The sequence below is a fragment of the Solea solea genome, chromosome 4 (assembly GCF_958295425.1).
Source record: "Solea solea chromosome 4, fSolSol10.1, whole genome shotgun sequence".
NCBI classification, from domain to species: domain Eukaryota; kingdom Metazoa; phylum Chordata; class Actinopteri; order Pleuronectiformes; family Soleidae; genus Solea; species Solea solea.
In genome coordinates, this window is record NC_081137.1 from 15,058,899 (window position 1) to 15,086,364 (window position 27,466).

General features: G+C 38.7%; 1 protein-coding gene across 5 annotated transcripts in view; it reads left to right on the forward strand.

Annotated features, from left to right (window-relative positions):
* LOC131458514 (vacuole membrane protein 1-like) overlaps window positions 1–27,466 on the forward strand; it is a 62,046-nt gene that overhangs the window by 23,049 nt on the left and 11,531 nt on the right. For 3 of the 5 annotated variants that reach the window (XR_009240098.1, XR_009240100.1, XR_009240101.1), the window contains 4 exons: window positions 5,186–5,318; window positions 14,510–14,594; window positions 14,940–15,057; window positions 18,277–18,335. The gene's annotated coding sequence lies outside the window, so the exon portion shown is untranslated. Of the gene's footprint in view, window positions 1–5,182; window positions 5,319–14,509; window positions 14,595–14,939; window positions 15,058–18,276; window positions 18,336–23,450; window positions 23,952–27,466 lie in introns of those variants that run through there. The other 2 variants (XR_009240102.1, XR_009240099.1) reach the window with 2 other exon arrangements.

The following is a 27,466-nucleotide window of genomic DNA, read 5'->3' on the forward strand; positions in this document are numbered from 1 at the left end:
GATTGATAGCTGCAAATGGACTGGACTTAATACAGAATAGTGAATTGGAACAAAAGGGACAGCAATCTAGCTTTGAACAGTCTGTGTACAACACGCTATTGTCACAGTTGTCCACAGAGTGATTGCTTATTGATATTTGCAATACCCCCACCTGTGAAAGCTAATCTTAACTGGTGGAGATACTGCAAATTTGCATGAACACTGAAAATATACTCATCGACAACTCGTTGCCTGGAAACCCCCAGCTCCTTACCACGATTTTCCCCAATGCAGTGTCAGTGGTTTTACACATCTAACCACTCTTGTGTCTCCAGAGAAAGATTAAATGTTTTGCACTTGACATTTTTATCAGCGCTAGAAGAGATATCTTATCACACGTGCGCACACACACAAAAAATGCGGTAGGTTTTAGCAACTGTTCTTCTTTGGGTCTTGCATTGACATTTATTTGGGGCCTCATGTATAAAACATGGTGTATGTAGGAAACACAACATTTTTACACACGTAATTTATTTGATTTATAAAACCATACACACGCACGTCCCGCACCTATTGCCCTTTATATATCACCATTCGCAATTCAACGCAGCTTTTGTGAGATTCAGGTAATAGTTATACTTGCCGATGAATTTAATATTCTAAGATTCATTGGGAGTGGCGGGAAAGTTATGGCAAATGTAGAGAGAAGAACAGGAATTTCACACAATCAGAAATTGAGGCGGAAAAATATATACAGTGTCATCATCGCTAATGCCAAAAAACTGAAGGTGGCAGATGCTGTAAATGCAGAAGACCAGTGGTGCTGGTTCACAAAAGTGCTCATTTGATTTCCGCTCCTCTGTGCACTGTGGGTTGGGGGGAAAAGAGTCAGTAGCCACCACTTACGTGGGTATCCACCATCACTTGCAAGCTTAGTGAATGGTTAGACATTGTAAGAGAGATTATTATGTATGTACGGACTTTTTACACAATTTTTATAAAGACCAAACTTCCAGTCCAGTTTAAGACATGAATGTGTCATTGATAAACCAACGTAACCCTAAAGTTTTTATGAAAGCACCAGCAGTGGCTTGTGCTACTGTTAAACACACACACACACACACACACAGGAAAAGGAGAAACACAACAGATATGTGGCACAGTGATCTAGATATCACACTTCATAATGGTCATTATTGTTTAATGTCCCTCATTGTTGTCAATTTCCTTTTCCTTACACTGTGAGAAGGCAGAACTCCTGAACACTGAGAAAAGAGAAGTTGGTCTCTAACACACTGTCTGAGTTTTATCATTCTCTCTTATCTGTTTCCCTGTTCTGCTTAATGTGGAAGGTGCTGAGGTGACGGGGGGAAATATGTTCTCTGCTACTTCTTCATTACTAGGAGCTTTACAGGAACCTGGCAGGTTTTCCGTAACCATCTCTATATCCTGTAATTACCCTTCCGTTTCCTTACTGTTTGTAATACATTAACTACACACACACTACTGGTCAAAGGTTTATATCAATCCCGTTTTTCCGAAATGTAAGCATTTCAAGTCAGTGTATAACCCTAAATGATATATAGTATATCACTAAATAAACTTCCCAAAGACAACAATATTTGTCACCAAACTGAAACATTTTGAGTATTTCATAGACATTATTTTCAAGGACTGAGAAATTCTTTAACTCCAGCAGTTAAGCAATTCTTAACTTGCAGCAGTTAAAGCTAATGCAATTTAATTCAGTTTCCCAACTGTTGTTGATAAATAACACATCTGTGTTAATATCTGCGTGGGAACAAACTTTGTTACTAAACCTTCTGATGCATCAGCGAAGTACTGCACTACAGAGAGAAATACTGTATATTGTTACCACAATGGGGAGAAATAGTAAGTGACAAAGTAAGTCAAACTGGTTGGACTTATCCCTTGTGTCCTCCTCTGTTAGACCAACTGTTCTCAAGTCCTCCACAACATTCACAAACCTTTTCTGTGGTCTTCCTCTTTTCCTCCTGCCTGACGGCTCGATCTTCAGCGTTTATGGTCCAAAAAAGTCACTATCCCTCCTCTGCAATTGACCAAACCATCTTAACCTTGACTCTTCTAATCCTGTCCATCCTGGTCACTTCTGATGAAAATCACAGCATCTTCAGCTCTGCCAGATCCAGATCCCATTCCTGTCATTGAAACAGTGCCACTGTCTCCAATCCTTGCATCATAGCAGGTCTTGCTACCATCTTGTGGATCTTCCCTTTCACTTTTACTGCTATCCTTCTGTCCACACATCACCCGGCACTTGTCTCCACCCACTCCACCCTTTACATCTTTACCATACCACCTGTTTTACTGTCATTCACACAGGTATACAGTCTTGCTCCTACTAACCTTCATTCCTCTTCTCTCCACTACCTCCACCTCTCCAGGCTCTCTTCCAACTTTCCCCTACTATCACTACACTTTACAGTATCATCTGCAAACATAGTCCATTGAGGCTTCTGCCTGACCTCATCTATCAACCTGTCCATCACCACTGCAAACAAGAAGGGACTCATCTGTCACTCCAACAGCACACCTCAACACTGTCTCACCGTCCTCAGCCATTGTCCTGCATACTTTTCTGCCACTCCCAACTTCCTTATACAGTACCACACTCTCTCAGCACCCAATCCTAAGCTTTCCCTAGATCCACAAAGACAAAGTACAACTCCTTCTGGCCTTCTCTATACTTCTTCATCAACACTCTCAAAGCAAAAATCTCATCTGTGTTACTCTTTTCGGCATGAAACCATAATGCTGCTCGCTGATCTTCACTTCTTTCCTTAAAGGCGACATAGAATGCTTGTATCACACATATATGTTAGTTATGGAGGTCTACTTACATATATTAACTTGTTTTCATGATTAAAATCCTCCTAATCGCTGCAAACGAGCCGATCAAAATATCTCCTCACTGACGCTCTCGTCAGCCGCGCTGTTTCAGACCAAACAGTTGCTGTGATTGGCCAGCCAACGAGAGCTTTCCTACTGTCCTGTGATTGGCCAGGTACCTGGAAGTGACGTAATAGATAGGCCAGCTCTCAGATACACAGCTCCCCCTCTGGCACGGTGGATGCTCTGCATCTCAGCAGCTACAACGAGACTAGTTCTTCTTCTTCTTCTGCGGTTGAATGTACGCAACCGGATGTGCCCGGACTAGTGCCCGCACCGGGAGGCGCTACGGTGGTGAGGATTTCTGATGACGACATCAAATTAAGGAAGTGTCGATCCGCTTCGCAGAGCCCAGGAAAACAATACAACACTATTTTCTCAGCAGTGGCTGAACTTTTTGTTCTGAAACTTTAGGGTTTCATAAACGAGATAATGACGCAGATACACACACAAACGCAGCGTTAATTGGAGCTTCCAGTCTATGTCACCTTTAACCGAACTTCATCTGCATAACTAAATCTTGTAAAAAATATAATTGAAGAATAATGTGACATTATGATCCCCACTGTTATGACTTTTAAAATAATGTTAAATGCTGTTGCAAAGGCACACCCTGCCTTATATCACTACTCCATCTGGTGTGTGTGTGTGTGTGGGGGGGGGGTTGCTGGATGATATAGGAGTCTCTGATTGTGGGTGTGTGTGTGCTACCTAATCCCTTTGGATTCAACACCGCCCAGTCACCACTCTTGCCCTGTAACCTCACCCTGGCATGGCTGAGGCTGAGGCTTGTCAGCTCTACAGTTGGAGACACCTGTTGTGCCCACAGTTTCAAAGCACCCCTGCCAGCATTCACCCTCTCTCCGCCAGCCTCCCAATGGTGATGAGAAATGACATTCCCCTCCCAGCTATTACCACCACCACTGCCAGTCCCACTTCTCCCTCTCCTCTCTCCTTTCTCTTTTCTCTTCTGTGTGCATTTTTGTCACCTCTTGAAACCTCTCTGTCTACTGCAGCCTCTGCCTGAAGTGTTCCACTTCAAACACCACTGTGCAGGTGGATGTCTTTCACTACACCCTGGACACACTCATGTACACACAGAAGACACATGCAGGCTCACAAACAGAGGCAGAGCTATTGAATGGAGCAGCTGCCAGAGAGATCAAGGCATGTCTCCATTATGAGAAAAAAACTGGCAGATTTCATCAAAGACTGCAGTGCTAACAGGAGAAGAGGGTGTCCAGAAAGATGCCAGGTTTCGAGTTGGCACCGCCTCCTGAGAATGATTGTTTGGGCTTGTTGTCGCTGCCATGGTTGCTAACTACCCACTAATCATCTGCTGGCCCAACCATCCAGCTACGTGCAAGTAATGTGACTGCGATTAGTCAGTCATGTTCATCTAAGAAAGGGAGACTTTTGCCGCTGTCCATACATTTCAGGATGATGGGGCTTGAAATCACCCATATGCACCTAGTGATTCTAACTTACCCTATCTACATCCACAACATCCTCTGTTACCCCCTTGCACACCTACTTTTACTCTGTGCCTGGAAACATTAAAGTAATGAGCTGTGAGCAGCTCCTAAAACACCACATTTCTTGGCGGCTGTTTTCATTGTGTTAATTAAGTCTTTAGCCTTCACCCCTCACTCCCCCACCCCCTCTTCATCCTCATGTTTTGGCAGAGTGAACTTGGTGAACCGACCAAGTGCTGAGAATTTATTTCCCTCAAATCACTTCCGCTTTTTGCCTGTTAAGCCTCTCTCAATCACACAGGCTCCAGTGCTTTATAGGTACAAGCTCCTTTTAGCTGTTAGATATTGGTATCTTGGTTCCTTTCGACCGCAGCTGAGCTCATTAGCACTTCTTAGATTTTCCAGAAACACTGGATTACGTATGAACAGAGTAGATTTGAGGAGGATATGTTAGTTTGTTGATGTAATGTTTTGAGGTGGTTCCTGATTTTCTTTTTTCTGTTTTCTGGTCTGGTCTGTCCGTCTTTGATTGTTTAATAATCTATGGGATTTTCATTCTCATAAATCCTTTCCATTTTATTCCCGTTAGCAATCTGATCACAGAATTCAAGACATGAGCATCATATTTCAAAAAGATACTTTGATATTTCAATTAAAATTTCTACCACAGTGCAATAATTTAATTAATTTGATACAAATAAACAACACACAAAAGCATATTAGAGAACTGTAAACATGAAGAGTTGAGTCATGATAATAACCTTCTCTCTCTTTTTGTGTGTTTTTGTGCATGGGAGCAGGGTGAAGGTACTGCTATATAGGAGAATTCCTGCTTACTTCATGGCACGGGGTGTGCAGCTGTCGGTTGTTGACCCTGAAGGCGATGCCTACCAGAATTTTGAGGGCTTGCTTGACAACAGCCTGACGGCACAGGTGACACTCTACTCTATCACCCTCATCAATTCATCACCCTCTGTGACCTAAACGTTTTCATTCCACATTATTCTGCTACCACATTCCCACAATACTTGTTAAGCTGTAACTTTTTCTTTAACCTGCCTCACCTCACTCTCAGCACATTTATCTTTAGATTTAAGTTCCATTAAGGTAATGTATGTTGATGTATGCTATGGTCTGCACAATGTTAATGTTGTTGTTGACCAATGCCCACAGCAGTATGGGGCCATCCATGTACAACCCAAAAAAAATGGGTGCCCATGGTAGGGATGTTCAAACGAATTGCAGGAGTCAAATATAATTTGAAAATTTAAAAAATCAATGCTAATCGAATGCTGTAATTACTATTCGAATGTGTATTTTTTTTTTAATACACATGTTAAAATGTGGAAACGGAAGCCCAGCCCTCTTTCCTCTGTGTGAAAAACAAAATGCTTTGGTCACGTACGACTCTTGCAGAACAATAAAGTTTTCTGAATCACAATCTCATGTACAGTCAGAAATGGCCGACGGCGATAAAACCACAGAGATCACCACTTTTTAAGTCCGAGAAGGCAAAAATTCCATCTTTTTTGCCTCCCTCCACATCGCAGGGTTTACAGCTGCTCGTCAGAATGCTATTACGGACAAACTGGTACGCTTTATTTACAAAGACATGAGACTGATTAACATCGCAGGGGTCTGGTTTCAAAGACTTCATCCAAGAGCTTGAGCCAAGGTACACGGCTCTTAGTTGCGCGACCATCAGCAACAGAGTTGCCACGGAGGCATACACACATTTCATAGACGAGGAGTGGGAGCTGAAAGATATAATTCTCAAAATGACTGAAGCTCAGGCAAGCCACACTGCTGAAAACGTTGCCAGATGCATTGACAACAAACTTGGGAGGGTAGAACGCGAGTCAGTGCTCTCCGTCACCATGGACAGCGGCTATTATATTAACGCCGTCGAGAGGCACCTGCAGGCCGCCAGTGATGCAGGTGATATTATCATGATACCACATGATATTCAGTTAAAATGTATTACAAATTTAATTGAAAATAAAGAATGGAATTTTAATGGGATTGTAGAGGAAAATTGTTAGCCCTACCGCATGGACAACTGCACGTTATTGACAGGACAATACAGCACAATGGAATGGAGTCGAATTTGTAAGGTGTGTATGTTTGTGGTATGACTAAGAGATCAACTATGATGCACTTGAGTAAAACGTTGAATAAAAAATATTATTTTCATATCCCCAAAAATATTTCAATAACATCTCACAGCTCAGTGTAAATATTTATTGCCCTTACCTCTTGTGATTATGAATGGAGGAGGAGAGTTTTGGGGGAAATACACGTGTGGTTTTGTCAAGGCTTTTCATCAGAGCTGCCTGTCCTGACACGGGAATGCTTTTCTCTTTCTAGCAGTGTGGGTCAAACCGTCAGACAGGTCAAATATACTGGAACAACTGCATCCATAAATGGCTTTGAACTTCACAACAGGCTTACTCCCTGTTGTATTTGCAAATAAACAATTCCAGGTGGTATCAGAATTTATTCAAATATGACCGCCTGTATTTGTTTAATATCTGAATCCTATAAAGTCAAGGATTGCGGAGTGATTCACATGAATGTTTCCATTTGTTCACAGTATATACAGTATTTCATTTTTCACCATGTATACAGGATTAGTAACAGTCCAACTATGTTTAGACATGAACCATTCAGCACTGCCATGGGTTCTGTGATAATTTTGAAACTCCAACAGGCATAAGCTCTGGTTACACCATATAAAAACTACCTTTGTAAGTCCATCCAGGTTTTGTTCTTTTAATTTTACCGTTAGAAAATGCCTCTAAATTACTTGCATTTCTTTTGAAATGCCATGATCTTTCTATAAGGTTTAACGAAAAATCTATGTATAACGAATGCATAACTTAGGCACATGTTAAAAGGAAGAGATAAATGTTTATTTTACTATGTGGTTATGGATTTATGAGCAACCCAGCCAGCCAGTTTTCATTTATGTCACACTGACCACTTTTTTTCTTTGTTACATTCTGTTTAAACAACCTGTTTTTTTAAGAACTTGTTAAACAAGGGTAATGGTTATTACATTTTATTACAGACATTGGAGGCAGCATTTGTCTTGTTTCCACTGTTGATTTCCCTGTCGCATGTATGTTGAAACAGGACAAAGCATTTATGTTCTCTATATACATATACATACATATATACGTATATATGTGTGTGTGTATATGTATGTATATCTATATAAAGCACATAAATGCTTTGTCCTGTTTTAACATACATACTGTATGTATATATGTACTGTGTGTATATATTTATGTGTGTGTATGTGTATATATATATATATATATATATATATCTTAGTTTATATTTTAGCGTAGCGCATGTCAGTAGTGTCTATCCTGTTCTCACTTCCAACATGAAAGCTAAAGAGCCAAAGAAGTCGCAACTGTGAGTAAACTTTAACCTTGTGAATGTCCTGTTTCTGTAACATTCCTCCACTGCTTGGTCTCTTCCTCTTTCCTTTCCTTGATCCTGCTGTTTTCTCTCATGTTTCTTGCCCTCAGCGCCTGCCACCACTACAACTTCCCTGTCTGTGACTGGGCAGGCTCAGTGTGACATCAGTGTAACAATAACTGAGGGAACAACCTACATGTTACATGATCAGAGCTTAACATAAACCTGTGGAGAAAACACCAATACTGAAATAGATTCAAGAAAGTCACAAACAAAAAAATACAACAAAAAAATCTGTTCTGCTAGTTAACAGGGGAGAGGGTGCAGCACCTTCTGTAAGGTTAGTCTGTTGGTAATGCTGTGGGCGGCTGGGTAGGTTGGCAGCCACACCACTGCAGCATTGGTGTTGAGATCACAATTGTAAGAATGGAGCTCTGACATCACCGACTGATAAATTAGCACTTCCCCCCGAAACTGTGAGAAAATAACCGATATAATAGAATATCATAAGAAATTGGCAGTGTAAGGAATTGTAGTGTCTGTTTAAATGATCATCTCAGCATTGTAGAGTTCCCACGTGTTTTTTCCCAAACAAATCAAGTGTTATGCAGGAGGAGCATCGCCTATTAGCCTCACATCCATGTGAGGGCAGATTAGAATTGAAGCTGCATGCTGCTGTCTCTGCCTTATTCTCACTCTCTCTCTCTCTCTCTGACATCATCTCTTTTTGTCTCTCTTATTATTCTCTCTCGCACTGTTTTTCTCCCACTCTTAAGTGTCTCTCTCTCTCTCTCTCCCTCTCCCTCTCTCTCTTGCGCTCTCTGGTGATGTCTGGCAACCATGTGTATGTATGTATGTAATGTGTGCTTGTGTGATTGGATTGCATCTGGAGACAGGTTGCTTGCACCAGCGAGGACCTGCCACACACGGAAACATTTTTTTTCACTCTTGCAGAGCTTTTACTATTTCTTGGATGTTCTCAGGGTTCCTTCTTTCACTTCAGGACATCCCGCAACCCCGTCCTGATTTTCACGAATCCACTTTTGACCTTTTTTTTGTTTCTTTTACATCTTGTTAAGGTAGACAAGGAGTCATTCATTCGCTGTGAATTTGAGTTTGTGATTAAGAGCTGAAAATCAGTTTGTAGTAGATGAAAAGTAGAAACCGTCTTCATCGGAATTGGATTTGATAAACTGAGCTTGGATTGGTGAAACTTTGCTATCGGATAATTGAGCTTTGACAGGAAGCAGTTAATTTTAGGGCTGTGATCTGTTCTTCAACACCCCCCACAAACACACACATATACCTCTTTCCACTCTGTAAGATCACAGCTGGATCAAGAGGCAGACTACATCCTCAGAGGGTTTTAGGTGCCAGCAGTTTGACTTAAACCCAGTGGAATTTCTCACAGTCTATGAGAGCATGTGCCAACTTCCTGCCACAAGCGCACGTGATGCACAGTACCAGAGCACCCAGGGTTTTTTTCTCATTCATTCAACAGAGCTATTCAAGAATAATGAAGTCATGCCTTTTCTAACGGCTCCAGACGCTGATGTCATGAACATCAGCTTTTTTTTCCCCTCTCAGATCTTTAGCTCAGTACCAGAGCACTCATTGTGCTGGACCGGAATCTTCAGTAAAGCATCCTGCATGGATCAAGTCCATGACTGCTTGTAACCTCCACTTGTAACACAAAGGGTTAACAGGCTGTGAATTCTTGATTGCCAACTCCCAGGATCGTATCTCCTGTAACTCAAATCAGGGCCATCTGCGCTGGGCGTATGCCTGCCTTCCCCCCTGGCCTACTGCACTCAAAGGCTCTCTGTGCTGTGGTTTGCCCGGCCCCGTCATGTGACTTCTCTGAAAGTGCCCCCTCCCTCCTCCTCCCTCTTTATTTCCAGTAAACTGTTTGAAAGGAGGGGGTGAGTCAGAGTAAAACCAGCTTCCCTTTAACCACAGCTTGTTAAAGAATTTGTCAACGTGGACTCAGGGGTGCATTTTTTTGCATTTTGTGTGTATGTGTGTGCACGAGTGCGTGTGTGCGCGTGCCAGATAAAATGAATGCGTAGCTTTTCTTTTCTTGAAAAACGACTGTAGCTTTGAATACATCAGGACTCCGTAATCACTCCACTTATGTCAGAGAGCGCAGGCGCGGGCTTGTCAGGAGTTAATGAGATGAACTTTAACCGTCTTCATGTCGTGGGGCTCATGGCCACTCCGGAGCTGTGTGTCTTCAGTGTGAAAGACTTTCATTGAGAAAAAAAGAAAGCAGAGAGCAGCAGAGAAAAAAATGTGTGTGGGTGTTGACTTGTGTATAGGCTATGCATAGATTTTTCCTTCGCTGACACTTTTTTCCACATGGAGAGCGATGCCTTGTCACTGCCTGCTTTTTGTCTGTTATTCGAACGCTGTACCCTGCCAGTTCATTCAAAGCCATACTGAACATGCTTCCTTTGCCAACTTGTTCACAATGAAAATCCATAATAAACAGATATCATGTCACATAATGCAATAATCTATTTAAGATGAAAAACGGGCAGAGACCAAACTCCACTGCCATAGTTAAATTAAAATCTGAATGCTTGGAACTGACCCTGTTTACATTCAGTGTATCAACATACACCAATATAAAAAAAGAATGCTGCTTAAAATTTAGAAATGGTTAATGCTTTGGGGTGAAAAACTATTTCTTAGATTAACTGTCGTCACCTGAAATCTGGAAACAGACCTTCAAATCATCATAATAAATGTAAAACTCACTGCAGTTCGTCTTCACAAATTTCCCTCTAGGACACATTTTTTGGCCATTTACCAGATAATTTAATATTTTTAATATTACATAATTTCTTTAATGCTAATCTCATCATGAATACCCCTGTATTTCTTATGTTTTCGAATGTTAATTTATCATATATGAGGGCAGAACAAACGTACAGAGCATTACCACCAAGAATCACGGGGGGGCAGTGTAGCCAATCGGTGAAACAAGATAAAACCAGAGGAAGAAATTTCAACAAGGGTGGAACTGAGGAGTCACTCTGCTGTTGGTAAGAGACTGAACGTTAAGAATGTGGCCACTCCAATCATAAATCCAAAGGGATATCACATCAAATTTGAATAGTATTCCCCACAGAGGTCGGCTCCATGGGGGGTGACTGTGCAGACTGCTGAGTAAAGCATCTGTGCTCGAGCAGCCAATCCTGGAACCTAAACCTCCATGGTTTTAATGATGCTGCACCCTTGACAAGATCTTATCAAATGTAATTGCCGCTTAGCCAAGCCCTACAGGCCACCAGTGATGGGATGGAGGCGGGGTGGGGGTTCGGGAAGTGGCAGGCAGCCCTTGGCAAGTTCATAAACACAAACACACACTGTTACACCCTCCCCTTTACCTCCTCGGGGACCCTTTGTTCACACTGTGGTGATATGTTCATGCTTGCTCTCACTGCATAAGCCAAAAGCTTGTCTATATTATATTAATGTAAACAATGCATGTCATGATGTCATTAAATGAATGGGAGTAGCAGGCTGTTTCCATGGCACTGATTGGTTCTGTCTGTGATCATGTCCCATGTCCCCGGTTCAGACACAGTCCCCAACGGTTCAGCTGTGAACTAGTAATACACATTCCTCCCCGTCTCCCTCCAGCTGAGCAACTTTTTATTTCTTTCCCTCTCTAACACACACACTGAGGGATTGACTAGAATTAAATCTACAGGCTTGTCCAAGGAGAAACCATCATGATTGGACATCGGGGAAGGCAGAAATTCAAATCATGAACCAATCAGATTCTGTGTCCTTTTGCTCCCCCCACCATCACCTTATTAGGGGACCTCCCATGTCTCTCAAATTTCCTGTCCACTGGGTTGCACCCCATAAAGAATGTCATCAAAACTGTACTGGTGTTGTTGACCATATTAGGTATGATCGTGTATTGCCAGCCCCCTTCTGATTCTCTCATCGTTTCTAAGTAGAACAGTGTTTCAGAAACAGAGGCCTTACTTTCTACAAGAAAACCATTTTTTTTGTCTTTTGGATTAAACTAGTTTTACATTTTTCTTAGTATTCTTTATCACTCAAATTTCTGGTAAATTATGATGCTTTCACAAACAGGAATTGAGGATATTTACATTTACAACAATTAAACTATCCACTGTCTACTGACAATTAATTATTTTGAAAGGTTTTAATTCAAATATACAGTTCATTGATATTTTGTGCAAACTTGTCTGCACAAAAAGAATCAAAAAAACAGGATAAAAACTACTAAACTGGAGACAGCTTTATAAAAATCTTGAGGTCATTATTACAAACAAAATGTATCAGGAATTACTTTAAAAGTGTGTATGTTCTTTAGAGGCTGTCTCTCTTTGGAACAAATGCCTGCCAAATCATGTAGTTAAGAAAATCAATACAATATTTTTTTTACATTAAAATGTTCTAGGCAATAAGTTTTGAAGTTTAATACAAAAGGCACAAAAAGTTGATATTAATAAAGAATATGTATATTTCATGTTCTTAATGCACACAATAAATACATAAATTAAAGCATCCCATATATAATACAATTTGAGTGCTGAAATATAGAAAATATGTCAGAATGCATTAAACACATTTGTCTTTATATGCAACATATTATCGAAGGTATTTAAAACGAGGCAGTAAATGTTATGCAGTATAAGATGTATCAAAAAATAAATTGTGCAACAATAATTCCACAAACATCGTATTGTTTTTCATGGTTAAAGAGTTAAATATAAGCTCAAACAAATCTAGAAATAATAACAATAATAATTAAGAATAAATGCCATTGTCTATTTTATCTGCTCCCAAATGATCAATGTTGTAACATTTCAAGGCCTGGAAATAAAACAATGTTATACATTTAAAGTTATATCAGCCCTGAATCAAACAATTACTTTGAAAAATACTTAATAATTAAACAGTTTAATTTTACAATGGCAAATCTATGGAAAACAATAATTATTTATTTATTTACCTACATATGTCTTCCAAAAATATGAAAAGTCCTATATCAGGGGTTTCCCCCCGCTGCATTCCTTCTATATTCCCAGAACTCGAACTGAGGTTAATCCTCCTTCCAGAAAAGTTATTTGGAAAAAAATCTGTGTCAATGCTTTGAAAAGAGGCTTTTGTGGAGCTGTCAGGAAGGATAGAGCAAGACCTGCAGAAAAAATGTAAGAATCTATGAGTCACAACAGTCTGTTGTCTTTATCTCACGTTCCCAGTGACAATGGAATAAATAACTTGCACCAGAGTTTAGGAACATTCACACTAAAACTAGTTTGTAATTTATAGTTTACAATGAAGAGGCAGTTTATAGAGATACGCCTTGTAATTATGTTACATTATATGGCAGGTGAATCTGCATTTTCTGCTATAAATTATTGGTTAAAAGGGACATTGAAACTGATATTTTTCATTCACATATTTAAATGTGTATCAAATCTGTAAAAGGTTGTTATTTAGTTATTGTTTTTTTTGTGTCATAAATGTTATCAGTCATTTCCCACCATTTTATCGTCACTTGTACGTTTCACATTTATTTAGCACAACATTATTAAATTAGAATGAAATCTGTGTGAATGCTGTACAAAAATAATGTTTGAATACTTGGTTTTAAAGATATTATCTTTTGAAAATATGTTCAGAAAGATTTAGAGACTGATATTGAACAATTCACTTGATGAAACACATTTTGATGCCCATTATATTAAAATAAAATTGAATAAAATAATGAAGTTTATAAGTTTGCTCTGCTATATATGTATTTTCTGAGGGAAGCATTTGTTTTGTCAGATGCTAGCTTATTTAATAATTAATTCAACTGTTTTGCTCAGGACATGAAATAGGGAGAGCGTCTGTCACAGCTGCTGCTCCTTTGAACTCTTTTAGAAATTGGCACAGATGAAGAAAATACTTTTTTCTAACATTTTTCGTTTCTTCCAAACACAAACATGTTTTTAGATAAAAAATGGAAAGACTCAATATCAGTGCACACCTAGAAATGAGTAAACAAACTGAAAACAACACTCAGATGAGGGAGACATTCTAAGAGCAGATTCCCGTTATGTGATGTTCTCTCAAATCAAGTTGTTTGGCATTTGTTTTGGCAAGACATGTGCATGGGTTTAAAATAATTTACTAAAATCCCTTCAAAAACAACATTTGAGCTTGTTCCACACATTTCTTTCACACACACATACACACGCTCTCTCTCTCTCTCCCTCAAACACACACACACACACACTCTGTGATATTCCCCATTTCTCATACATGCTTGGAAAACACTTGGGGGGAAAAACTTTTAATTTAAACTCTAATTTGTTGTTTAATAAATGGCTCACAATACAAATGACTGATTTCCCTTATCTGTCTGAAATCTACTAGAAATGAATACATTTGAAATACAGTCAATCTTTTCAAACTGTAGCTTATCTCTCAGACATAATCAAATATTTAAAAAGACGTGTCAAAGAGGCACTGCAGCAGTAAAATTTAAGAAAATAATAGCTTTTTGTAATTTGCCATTTTGTGAAAGTATACAAAGTAGATCTGTGATGTGTCCTGTGTATAACATATTTACTGTATAGTTAATGTTATCTATGTGACCTGTACCAGCTTAACATCAAGGTTGTGGTGAAAGTTTAATCACATTTTGTCATTTTTTTCAGGACTTTGCCTCCAGAGTAAAATTGCTGATGAGTGCAGAGATGTGTCCACAATTTTGGGTTTCTTGGAATTATGGCCTATGCCTCTGTGAGTAAAATCATTATCCCCCCCATAAAATAATCTTCACTCCACCAATGATGTTTAGCAGCCTTAATATTTTTTTCCTGTCTAAACATAACCTATATTTACATGTATTCACAAGTCAGAGGGAATTAGAAGTAATTATTCAGTACAGTATGAACAAAGAATAATTAAACTAATAATAATTGTACTTTTTCTTGTGGCATTGTCGGTAACTAGCCAAATGGATACCTAGGTAGTGAGATGAGAATGCTACTTAATAAAAGAAAATACTGCATGTATTTAAAAATGTATTAAACATATTATATTATAATATTATACTATTAAAATGGTCCACTTTGTTTTCAACAGAAACCATATCCTTTCTTGGTCTTGGAAGGAATATTGTGGACATTTTCTGGTCCTGTTCTGGATTCTTTTTTCTTTCTTTTTTTGCTTCTCTCATTGGCAAATTAACATGCACATCCAGGTAAGCTGCATTAAAGAATATAAAAACATATTTAATATTAATTTAAAAATGTTTTACTTAGATGTGGTGAAGCAGGGTGTGACAGCACAGTATGTACAGTATGTAGTACTCTTCTGTCTTCCATGTTTTCTCTTTATTGCTGCAGAGAAAGTTTTTTGTGTGTGAAAGTTAAAGGTTTGCATCTTCAGTGTTCAGTGGGATCTGTGTAATTAATAATGAATCACACTCATGAACAGCATCTCTCCTACTATTCTCAGCTTGTAGTGAGGAGGCCATTTTGTGGAGGCATAGTAGGGAGAGTCAACCATTTTGTGACTGCAGCTGCTGCAGCCTCAGTGCATTGTACAGTAGACTGGTCAGACGACAGCTCACTGAGAATTTATAGGAAAGTGAGACATCCATCCTAACCCTTGAATAAGAAACTGCTGTTAAGAGACTTGGCATCAAAAAACGTTTCTTCTAATCCTGGAAAATCCTCAATTTGCGTCCAGGAATTTGCAGTATGTCTGTGATTACCGTCAGGGGCTCAACTTTCTGTTTTCTAAGCAAAAGCTGGAGTTTGCTCATTGTGACACAGAGAGGAAGGGTTAAACGCTAAGCTTTTTTTCCACTCGGCCTCGTTCCTTACCATACGCAAAATGCATTGTCCTGCACCACACTAGGAAAAAGGTGGAGGGGTTAGCAGTGAACCTAGTGAGTGTGAGCTAAAGCAGATAAACATTGTCTGTGGGAGGTGATGTAGAAAGAGAGAAGGAGAGATGGGGTGTAGGGGAGTGGGGGTTGCAGGCATGGCCAACACAGTCACACACACAGGACCAGATTATACCCATGGAGTCCCAGGGGCCTCTTCTGACAGAGGTGCCTTCCTCCCTATGCCACAGAAAGACTTCACCGGACCCTCCGGCATGTCTGGGCCCCCCAGTCCCTCCTGGTTTCATTTTCTTCAGCCTCACATTTCATTCATAATGCAAATTATTCAGTAGCTTAGTAGTTAAGAGTGAGCAGAAAACAACAAGTATAAGATGAAAGCTCATAAACAGTAGGTGATGTTCTCTTTCATGAGCTAAGATGGAACAAAAGGGGTTTAAGAGAGAGCAGAGTTTGCACCTGCGCTTCAGGTGTATTCTCATCACTCTTTCAATTATGGGCTGTTTCCACCTAGTATGTCTTTCAAGCTCTTGAATGTTGACATCAGCTGGTTTGTAATGCAGCTTGTCATTGTTAGATTCTGGCTGTTGCCATGGAAATACTCATTTCAGGCTTTTGAGATAGGAGTAGAGGTGTGGCAGAGAAAGTAGACCTTTATTTTGCAAGAGTGAAATAAGAGAACACCCTTTGACATGAATGACTGTATTATCCAATTTTAAAGCAGGGTGCTGTCACTTCTATTTCACCGTAAATTCTCCAGTGCAGCTCGTAGTTCTTATATTGTGTAAATAACTATGAGAACTGATGTCATGTTCCCCCCTCGTGTGTATGTGTGACAAAGTGGTGATGACAGGTATGTGTGTCACTCGTATCGGCTTGAAAATGAATTCACCAAGTCCACGCTGTGTCATCATTAGCTTCCAGGCAGACGCATAAGTCATCTTTTCTTTTCTATTAGCCATTTTGTTGTCTCTGGATAGTTAAGTTGCATGTGTGTATTAAGGAGATGTGGGTGCAAATGAATCAGTGTTTGTATTTATGTGTAAGACACAGATAATAGGTCTTATTGAAAGGAGACAGATTTGATGTGAACACCCACCTTAGTCAAGCAGTGTACAATATGGATGACCACATGACGGGTTTTCCTAACATCAACACTATTACTGTTAAAAGGCCCTGTCACAGTTTTAATGAGATTAATAATGTATCCGTTGTGATATCTTAGTGCAGTGTCTGCATATCACAATAGTGCAGTATAACCATATAAAAATGAGGCCTGCACATTTTTATTGTAGCCTATAATATATAGTCCAATAACACATTTATTGGTTAAGTTTAAATTTTATTTTATATATATCTTCCAATTATGTTGGAACAAATCTGTATCTTGTGAATATTACACTTCCATAATCCAGACAAATCAGAGAATTTTACACACTGAATAAATCTCTATAGTATTGAATGCCAGTAATTGTAAAAGTAAAGATATGATCTTCTTGTCACATAGAAGCATTTCATTTCATCTAATACATTAAGCATTTTGCAAAAGCATCTTAAGCCAACCCTATGCTATAAAACAATGTTTAACATAATATACAATATGTTCTGCTGGTGCCCCACTGCCCTAATTGAAGCTATGCATTCTTATTGAGTAAAATATTCATATCTAAGATGACATTTTTATGGCTCCATCATTACATAAAATGGAAAATTCTAGATGTCTTGTGTATCATTTTATACACTTTTCCCTGTAATTCAGTAGTATATATTTAGTGTCTTTGGAAGCCTTGGGATCTGGACTAGAATTTAAAATAAGGTTCTGTGGGTTTGAACAATCCTTTTCTGCACAACACAAGTTTGTAATGATGGACCCGCCAAAAGCTCTGTTGGGTTAAGCCTTTTCTAATGGCATGTTGAAGGCAACCTAGATGTTCCCGGATCAACCCACTTTTTTTTGCTTGCAATAATGTGTTTGTTTATAAGGATAAACTAGCCTACAACAATTCAGAGGGCAAGTAAAGGACCTTGAAAAATCTGGTCCATTTGTTGGCACATGCTCCTGCTTCATAAGGCCAACAGAGCCAGAATAGCTGTCTATCCTCTCTGGCCTAGTGACTAAGCAGGAATCAGACCAGACCGGAGCCAACGTCCAGGCCTCCTGTGAAGCAATGACACATCTCCTTTGATTTCTCCACTCCTTTATCATCCATCCTTCACACACACACTTGATGATGACAGCCAGTGTGATATGCTGACCTAGTGTACTGTGTCAGTGGTGTGTCATAGAACCTAGGGCTTTAATTTTCTTGCCTGTCATGACAAAGGGGGGTCTTTGTGGCTGCTAAGACCAAACTGGTCTGTGTGGTGCATGGCATGGCTTTTGGAAATGATGATATTTGGTATATGATGTGTGTGTGTGTGTGTGTGTGTGTGTGTGTGTGTGTGTGTGTGTGTGTGTGTGTGTGTGTGTGTGTGTGTGTGTGTGTGTTACTGATGAAACTATGATGCACACACTGCTTTGACCTCATGGTTCAGTAACTGACTTGATCTTTCTCTGTCTTTGTCATACAGAAACTGTTTGTGATCGTCACCTTGAGCAGACACAAAGTGCAGATGGTCTCTCTCATTGGGTGAGTAATCTCAACGGGTGTGTACGTATGTGTGTACCTGTCAGTGTCTGTTGTGAGCGTGACAGAGGATTTTACAATTGAGGGACCTTTTGGGTGGTCATGTGCTGTTAAGGTCATTTATATTCCTTTGTGTGAAATCTGCCTCCTGCTTTTTCAGACTGTGATGACAGTCACACAGAGTCAGTGGGGCTTTGAATTAAACATGGCAACTTTTAAAGATGATTTGTAGTTTAAATGGTTTGTGTGTAACAAAGGTTTTGTCCCACTTTGTTCTCATTTTGGCTCCTTATTCTGCTGTAGTCTACACAGTGATTAATGGCAGGGATTTTTCCACTGGATGACTATGGGCATGAACATGTTCTGGCTGCTTCACAGGACAAGATGAACTCTTGTCTATCATAGAAACCTCCTCTCTGCTCTATCTTTGATTTAGCATGGACATAGACAGTTATTAACTGTCTATCTGATCTCATAGGGAGTACAAGCCAAAAGAAAGGGCTGCTTCTGGGTGTGTAGATGAGACTTTTATCTTTTTGATAAAAAAAGGTTTTTCATGTGTCCGGCCTGGGAGCTCTAAGGGGGAAAGAGAAATTGTGTTTTTGAGGAAAATGGAAATTGATTTGTCAGTGTTTTCTCAGGTCCGGCTGGAACATCATCATTGTATAGCTTAGTGCAGTGTTGAAGATACATGTATATGTATACACCACATTAAGATTTAAGCTTGTAAGATTGCATTTATCATGGAGTGAAAATACAGACTTTTTTGAAACTGTAAAACCACTAAAACTTTTTCAAGAAAAATGCAAAATGTAAGATCTGCACTCACATATAGCCTCTAGGCTTTTTATTTTAAATAAGTGCTGGATGTAATAGAAGATGTGAAAGAGCCTTGGTGTGTGTTGGGTGTGGGAGCTGATGAGTGCCACGATGGGTGTCCTTGTAGAGATGCCAGGGGCTGCAGCTGGAAACTGCCCTCAGCACACCTGCCGGTGGGAGTGCCATTTACAACGCTCACTCACCCACGTACACACACACACACACACACACATTCATGTTCACACTCATGCGCTCTTGTTCTCTCGCTGTCACACACTTGTTGAAATAAGGCGATGAGATTGCATCAGCTCTCTTCAATGCCATCTTGCCTGTTTGGATATTTACTGTCTTGCCTGTTTTGATATTTACTTTGTCTCTAAAATAAATTATGACAAAAGTATTCAGTCAAAAATGATGTTTAAATCAACTTTTACATATTCATTTTTACGGTATAACATTTTTAGAGTGTGATTCTTTCATAGCTTTTCTGCTACAAACGAGAATAAGTTTATTATTAAAATGTATAAGGAGTATTGTGTATGTGCATGTGTTACTTCCTTTTCTGGCATAAACACTGATCTTGTCAGGACCACTAATCCTCACGGAGACCAAAACCTGGTCCTAATGAGGACCATTAGATTTGGTTTTCTAGATTTGAATTGTGGTTAGGTTTAGGTTAGCTGTACAAACCTGTGTGTGCATGCGTGTGTTGTGAAAGACCTGTCCCCTCTTGCAGTCACTGTTCATTGAGCTGCACACTCAGAGCAGCACATCATTGGTTATTGACAGGTTTCAGTTTGACTCGCTGCCCGCTTCTTCTAAAGGAAGTTTCCCCCAACTTGTCAACCGTCAGCTTCCTTCCTCACTGAGGTCTTTCCACTGTCACCTCTCATTCTGTGCCTCCCTCACTCTCACTCTCACTTTCACTCACCTTATGAATGGGTGACAGTCTTTCATTTTTAACCCTTCACACCAGCGTTAACTGAGCAGGTGTTCAAAAATAATCTTAATTTCAGACACCTGCAGCTGTCCCCACCCACTGCACTGAACACACACGCACACACACACAGTTCCTGTCCATGCCCTGAATGAACAGTGGCTGACAAAGTTGCTGTTACATTTAAGGTGCTACACATTTTCAAAACCATGCCTTTCACTCGTTTTTTCACTCAATTAAAAATGTGCTTGAAAATTGTAGGAATTGCAGTGAAAAATATTTACTCATTTTATTTATACAGTTATTTGTTCATACATTTATTTATTCATCAATTCATCCATTAATTAATTGGACTACAGTTTATCAAATCATCTTTTTGTGAATTTCTAATTTGTTCATACATCTCTACAGTTGACAGTCTACAAAACTGTTGATTGTTTTGAAGTGTCTTACTTTAATTGTTGTTGTTTTTTAGTCTCATCCTTTTATAAAATAATTGCTGTTTTTGATTGATCCTTGTGAAATGTTTTGAACGTAATCAACATTTACCAGCCGTTTTTCTTGAGCTCTGTGTTTTTACTTTAATGAAAATACAAACAGTTTTTTAATATTTAGGCTGAGTCTGTGTTTGCTACTTCAGGAGGCCTCCGACAGAATAGTGTTTGTCTTTATGAGCGACTGAAGTAACTGTTGGACTTTGGCTGTGAGGATTTCAGTCTCACGTGACATAATAAAATACTACACAATTAATTTTCCTGCCTTTTGCCAGTCAGGTATTTGGTACACACGGAAAAACACACACACTCACAGCAGTGACTGTGACCTCTCTGAGTGGAAGGCCTTACAGAACTTGTTACCTACTGTAATAAAGGAATTTGAAATATACAATGATTACATACTGAAAATGTCATAATGTTGAGTATGTTTTACTATTTTTGATCTCCCTAACCTGTGAATACACTGAATCACATGTTGAGGTGTAACCTGTATTTTTCTTTTCTTTTTTTTTTTTTTATTATTATTTTTTAAAAGACCATGGATTTTATAGTGACACAAAGCATACATCTGGTGACTAGATCTCTCTCTCTCTCTCTTTGTCTGTATGAGTGTATGTGTGTGTGTGTATTTAGCAGGCCTTTGCTTTTTCAAAGCACATTTGAGTAACTGAAGATAAAAAAATACTTAAAAACCTCAGTGCCTTGGTATCTTTTGGTTAATATGTAACTCAGTTAGTCTTGTAATCATAACACATGTTGATAATCCCATTGATGGAACAGGGAGTGCCCCCAAATTCTTCCATTAAGTTTCATTAAGGTTTGATACAACCTGAGTTGTGCATCATAAGTAGTTATTATGTCTGACTCCGCTAATTTTTAAAATTATCTACATTTCTTTCTTTTTTTAAAATACTTTTTAAACACTAATCACTGGATGACAAATAGCCAACAGCGTGTTTCCTGAAATTTTGTTTGACAGAAGGGTTTTTTATGTGAGGCTCAAACGTCACAAGGCTCTAAAATGTCAGCAGCCATTTCCGTCACCCCTGTAAAAAAATGAGTAACACCTGAGAGTTTTTTTTAATTGCTGGAAATATAATGTAGACAAACTGCAGATTACCTTTTTAGGACATTTTGCACTTAAGTGGCTTAAAGTTTCCATTATGCATCTCTGAGTTTCTGATATTGCTTTTTAGAGCTGGACTAAAACAGTGGAAAATAAGTTCTTTGATCAAGGATATTATTTTTCCTTTTTCAACTGCTTTTCAAATCACTGTGTGTTTAGGACATTTCACAGTTGATGTATTAGTTCTTTGTGTGTATAAGTGTGAAACCGATTCTCTGGTAGATGGGCTTCACTCTTGTTTTCTCACCATGCAAAGGTTAAACCTACAACCTTCTGTCTGCACTAGTAGGGCAGTAATAAAGACAGTTTTCCTTTGAACTGCCAAAGTCACAGTAAACTTCTCCTTCGATGTCTTTGGGCTGATAACAAAAACTGATAACCAGGTCAGATGGAGCTGTGTGTCTGATCAGACTTGTTAGATTTCTTACGTCCTATGACTAACGTGCAAATGTCTTCTTTTCAATACAAACCATGTGTCAAACCTGGGCATTGTTTGAGAATTCTAACACTGAGGCTTTGATCAATATCTGAAGAGGCTTCATACTGAATAGTTTTTTTAAGACGTACGGAACATCTTTTAAAAAGTGTTTAAAGTTTATAGATTTTTATAGATAGAAATCATAAATTTTTAGAAATGACTATTACTATTTAATACAAATGACATTTGTATTAAATTAACTCAAGCAGTTTTCCACAGATCTCAAAAAACGAATAAAATTATTATTCTTTATGACTAGCATCCTGCCTTTTCTCAGAACATGTAGATTTTCTTTCTTTTAATTTCTTAGAATTCAAATTCTAAGTGAGGTCAATAACCCAAGAGGAACTTCAGAGAAAGATGATGCCACTGCTGTTAGGCTGGACGTACAAGAAATGAAGGACAATAGATGAATCTTATATGTGCCTAAGTCTCCACAATCCTCATTTATCTTACCTCAGCTGGGGCTTTCCACACAGTGAGGTGTTGATTTACAGCAGGAAAAGCTTAAGATTACTGAGTGCATGCAGAAAGGTAACATGGAGCTTTCCTGTGTTTGACTTGCAGATTGGGCCTCCAGTCCTCTACCCCTCTACTTGTCTGATCTGTTGTGAGTCACTGTGATTAGGCTGGAATTGCAAACTGATTCAGGCCACTCTTTCAAGAGCCATTTGTATGTGATGATATGTGAACAGGAAAACGTCTTCTGTAATTATGAGAGCAGCTGTAGGGATGGGGTAATTTGGTGCATTTGGCATTGAAGTGGTGATGAGTGTGCAGGACCTCAGTACATTTACTGTTTGTCAGTGGTGACTGTGATGAGAATGAAGCACTTTTTTTTTTATTTCAAAACAAAGTCTTGGTTCAGATGAGGTTTTGAGCTCCATGTCAGATGTAAGGTCATTCTCAAGTCGTATTTTTATACAACATTATTTTAGTAGTGTTTTTATATTTTATGTTGTATCTATGCTTTGTAGGACTTCAAAAACTGCCAGTTGGTGTCAATAACAGGCATAAACATAGCAAACAAAATGTGTTCTGAAACTAAATTGTTGAATTAGCCTGGGTTCTGCTTCTGTAGAGATCTGGGTATGGACAAGGTGTGAGAGGTTATGTTTGTAAGAATATGGAAAAGACAAGAAAAAGATATTCTACTTCACCTGAGTTTCTCACAGTGATATTTTATAAGACTGTTGGGACTTAGTCATCCATCATCTTGACTGACTCTGCTCCTCTCCATGTCTTGTACTGACTTCGGCAGATCCTTCAGACTCACGTCAAGGGAGGGATTATCGCTGTCAGCCTCTCGTGGAGAAAGCAATTGAGATGCAGAGTGGAAGAGTTGAGACTTGAAGGTAATCCAGTAGAAACCGGTGTGCCAGGGTTTTTGGGGGTATCCTTGCACATCTCCATGAGAATACACCATTACCATCTGAGTCCATCTCTACAGCAGGAGTACATTACCAGTACAATGAGTTTGCAGATGACTGTTCCTGCCACACACGGGTGTTGGCATTAGAGGATCATAGCATGAGACTGTGCTCAGGGGGAGGCCAGGGGAAAGCCACAGGTCAGAGCAGGGCAGCCAGGGGTTGTATGAGACTGGATCTGAATGGAACTTTCCAGATCAGTCAGCATTTGCGTATGCACTGCAATGATGCTACTATAATAAGACGATAAGGTCATTTTAACCATATACACTTCAGTTGTTAAAGTAAAGTTAAAGTAGTCATTAATTAATAAATTGGGATATGTTTCTACATTACTTGGTCTGTTTCTTGAGGGAGAAACTGCTTCTTGAGAAAAAGCTTTCCTGTCAAAAATAACATGAAGAAATACTTAAGAGTGACTCAAGTAAACCAGAGGCGGTGAATATGTGAAAATGCTGAGAGGAGTTGAATTATTCTTGGTATTTTTCAGTAGTTCAGTTATTTCTGTCCGTGTACATTTACTATAATATTTCCCTTTCTGAGAAAAGTCTGTGACGACTTCTTTCTTTTTGAATTTTACCTATTTTGAACAGACATCCCCTCAGCTCATTTAGAAACTTACTATGGAGCAGTTTTTCTTCTTTGACTCCATTTAGTGTACATCTGTGTAAAATATTAGCACATTATTTTACAAGGAGTGCAGTCGGTACTCCAGTTTATCAGCTTGTGGTGATGTTTTGCATGATGTTTTTACAAAGCTTGTAAGCTAATTAATTAACCAAATATTACTGTTTTTATTTGATTCTTTATATCTTGGTCCCATCCCTGCTAATATAAATATCCTCCCTTGAGGTTTTTGTGAGTAAAAGCCTTCCTGCAGAGCAATTTACAGGAATCAAATATTTCTCTCCTTTTTTCATCATTGTCACTGTCAAAGATGGCATTGATCAGTCCATGTGCAACCTGCCCTTGTCTCCTTTGGTCCAAACACAATGAAAAACCTTACCTAAAAGCCAGTTAATAGTTTCTAGAGCAGCTACAATTATTTTCATAATTGTCATCTGTCGATTAATGGAGTATTTGTTCATGGTCCATAAAATGTCAGAAAATGTTGAAAAATATTGATGGGTGTTCCCCAAACCTCAAAATTATGATCTAAATGTATCGGTTTTAATGATTTATTTGTCAAGTGGAGCAATGAAACTGGAAAATATTCACATTTACAGTAAGAAGCTGAAAAATCAGAAAGCTTGTTTTAATTATTTCAAAAACTCTAAAACCGAATCAAAATAGTTTGTACGACTAGTATTAGTAACACATTTATAGTCAAAGAATCGTTGCAGCTGTAATAGTTTCCCCATACACAGCTCAAGTCTACTTTTACATCTATATGATGAATGAAAAGGCAGACATGTTCAATCAGTGATTGTCTCTTGATTAACAGGACAAATACAACAATCTAAGAGTAAACATCCCAGTTGGTATTATTTATGAAAAAATCCAACAATACAACATGGACAGAACCTTCTACAAGCTAGAGGACAGGCACAGGCTGAGCTCCTTTCAGATAATGCTCCCTGTAAATTAATGGTCAGAATATATTTTTGTTTCTTCTAGATTAACTCCCCTTGTCTCATATCATCAGCAACATTGCTACCAACATGATTAATGATGTCACACTTTGTAATATTTATAGATAATATTAAAAGGCGTTGCTGTGATCAATTTAAGATAATTTTACCTTTTTGACTATTATTGATTTTGTCTCTAAAAGAATTGATGATCAAATCTTTTCACTTTTTTTAATAAGAAGTAAAAAAATAAAAATGATGACCATAATGTACTAGAAACCCATTAAAAAGTAGAAGGTGCTTCAATATTACCTCAGACAACACTTACACAATAAACCAGTGTGTTGTAAACATGGTTTATTGGCAGAAAATTAAATACATTAGCCATAAGTACAATACCATGCAAATATCAAGACCATACAGTATAATTATTTTCAGGTCACTTTATTGGAACACATCCAGGAAATACAGGATACATGTATGCATTTTTAAAATAATGAGAGTAAAAACAGTTTTCACAGGTTAAAGTGTCAAGTATATATTGTGACCAACCCTTACACTTGAACAATAGCATGACTCTGGCTCTCTTAAACCTGCAGTGGCATCCTTATTAATGTTTCTGGTAAAACCTCTGTTTGTTCTACTTTTTTAATGTCAACAAATATCTGCTGTGAAAATGGTCTGTTTACACCAGGGTTATTCAAGACATGCTTGAGCATCACATACACATGTTGCATGAGTTCAACTCATCGTCAGTTTGCGCATATATAAGACCAACTTTCAGTCCATTCCAATCCAAATTCCAATGATCACACAATTTGTCAGACTCAACAACAACATCCTTTCCTGTATTCAAAGGTCACCATACTTCCCTGACATGCTTGGGAAAGGCAGAGGAAAGCAGTGCAGTCTGTAATTTTTTTACAATCTGCTTTCCCATTATTCTAAATAGCATGAATTCTACACACTGGACCTTTAAAATGCCATTATCTTCCAATGTTTAAGAAAGTGGAAAAATACTTCTGTATATGCTCTGCTTCAAAATGTTCTTCCTTGCCAACCAAAATTTTATTTGAGTATGACCAACAATCTAACAACACCAAAAACAACATCCTGGGCAAAGGTGAAATATAAGGTAAGATTTTTAAATGAATATGTCTCGTTTAGGCTTGTTTCTATCATAATTTTTTTTACAATTTACAAGTGAAGAATAGAACCATTTGTTAGATTTTAAATGTACTGTGATCTTATATTCTTCCAACACTGTGAAAGAGCTAGTGGATCATCTGGAATTAACGTGTCTTGTGTTTTGAAAGCCGTTGCGGTCTCAGTTATAAGCCAGCATGAAACTAATGTTATCATAAGAATTTTGCTGTTGCAGTATATCCATTTATCCCAAATGTGCGATGCTAGTTTACCGGGAAAGGCTAAATATCACATTTGAACTGCCTTTACAGACATCTGCGAACCCTTGATATAAAATGATTGTAATAACTTTCAGACGCCACTGTTCCTTGAATTCACTGTCATGCTAAATGAGTTGCTATATGAAATTGTAGCTGGTATGCTGATAAATTTAGGATATGCTATGATTGTACGCTCCATGCTGGATACCTACCTACCTCACTTTATTTCTCAAAGAAATTAATCAACAGAAAATGTCCCCTTTGTTTGCTGCCATTCCCTTTCTCTTGCTAATTTTTGTTAACCTGATTTTGCTCTCTCTGGAACAACAGGTGCTCCGGCATCAGCAGTTGCTCAGCTCAGTTCACTGACTTAATAGTTGAGCAGGTGAAGTCAGGCAGACAAAATAACTTTGCACATTTTAGAAGGAATAAGTGGGACCTCACAGAGCCTTGTCCTTTCTTTTTGTTTGTTTTTTTAAATTACAGAGCTCAGTCTCTGAAACAATTAATAGTATTTGAGTTTACGGACTGACAATTATTACAAATAAATAGAAAATGACAAAATCATGCCTCTTTTAGGTTTTTTGGTGTGTTATTTCCTACTCCAGTCCTAGGTAGTCAACCGGGGGGCATCGTAATTGGTGGGGGGGCACCAATTACGACACCCCTGCTGAGAATGAGGGATGGTGCGGCGTGTCATAGCCCACGCTCTTTTTATACAGCATCATAAAATTTAATGCAAGGCTCTGCAGGGTTTCCGTTTTCTCATTTCACCCATGTCCGTTCTGATTACGTTGGCCTCTGAGCTCTGACAGAAATACAGAGGTCGTAAGAGTCAGAGAGAAGTTTGACTCTTTAAGCCAAAGGGTC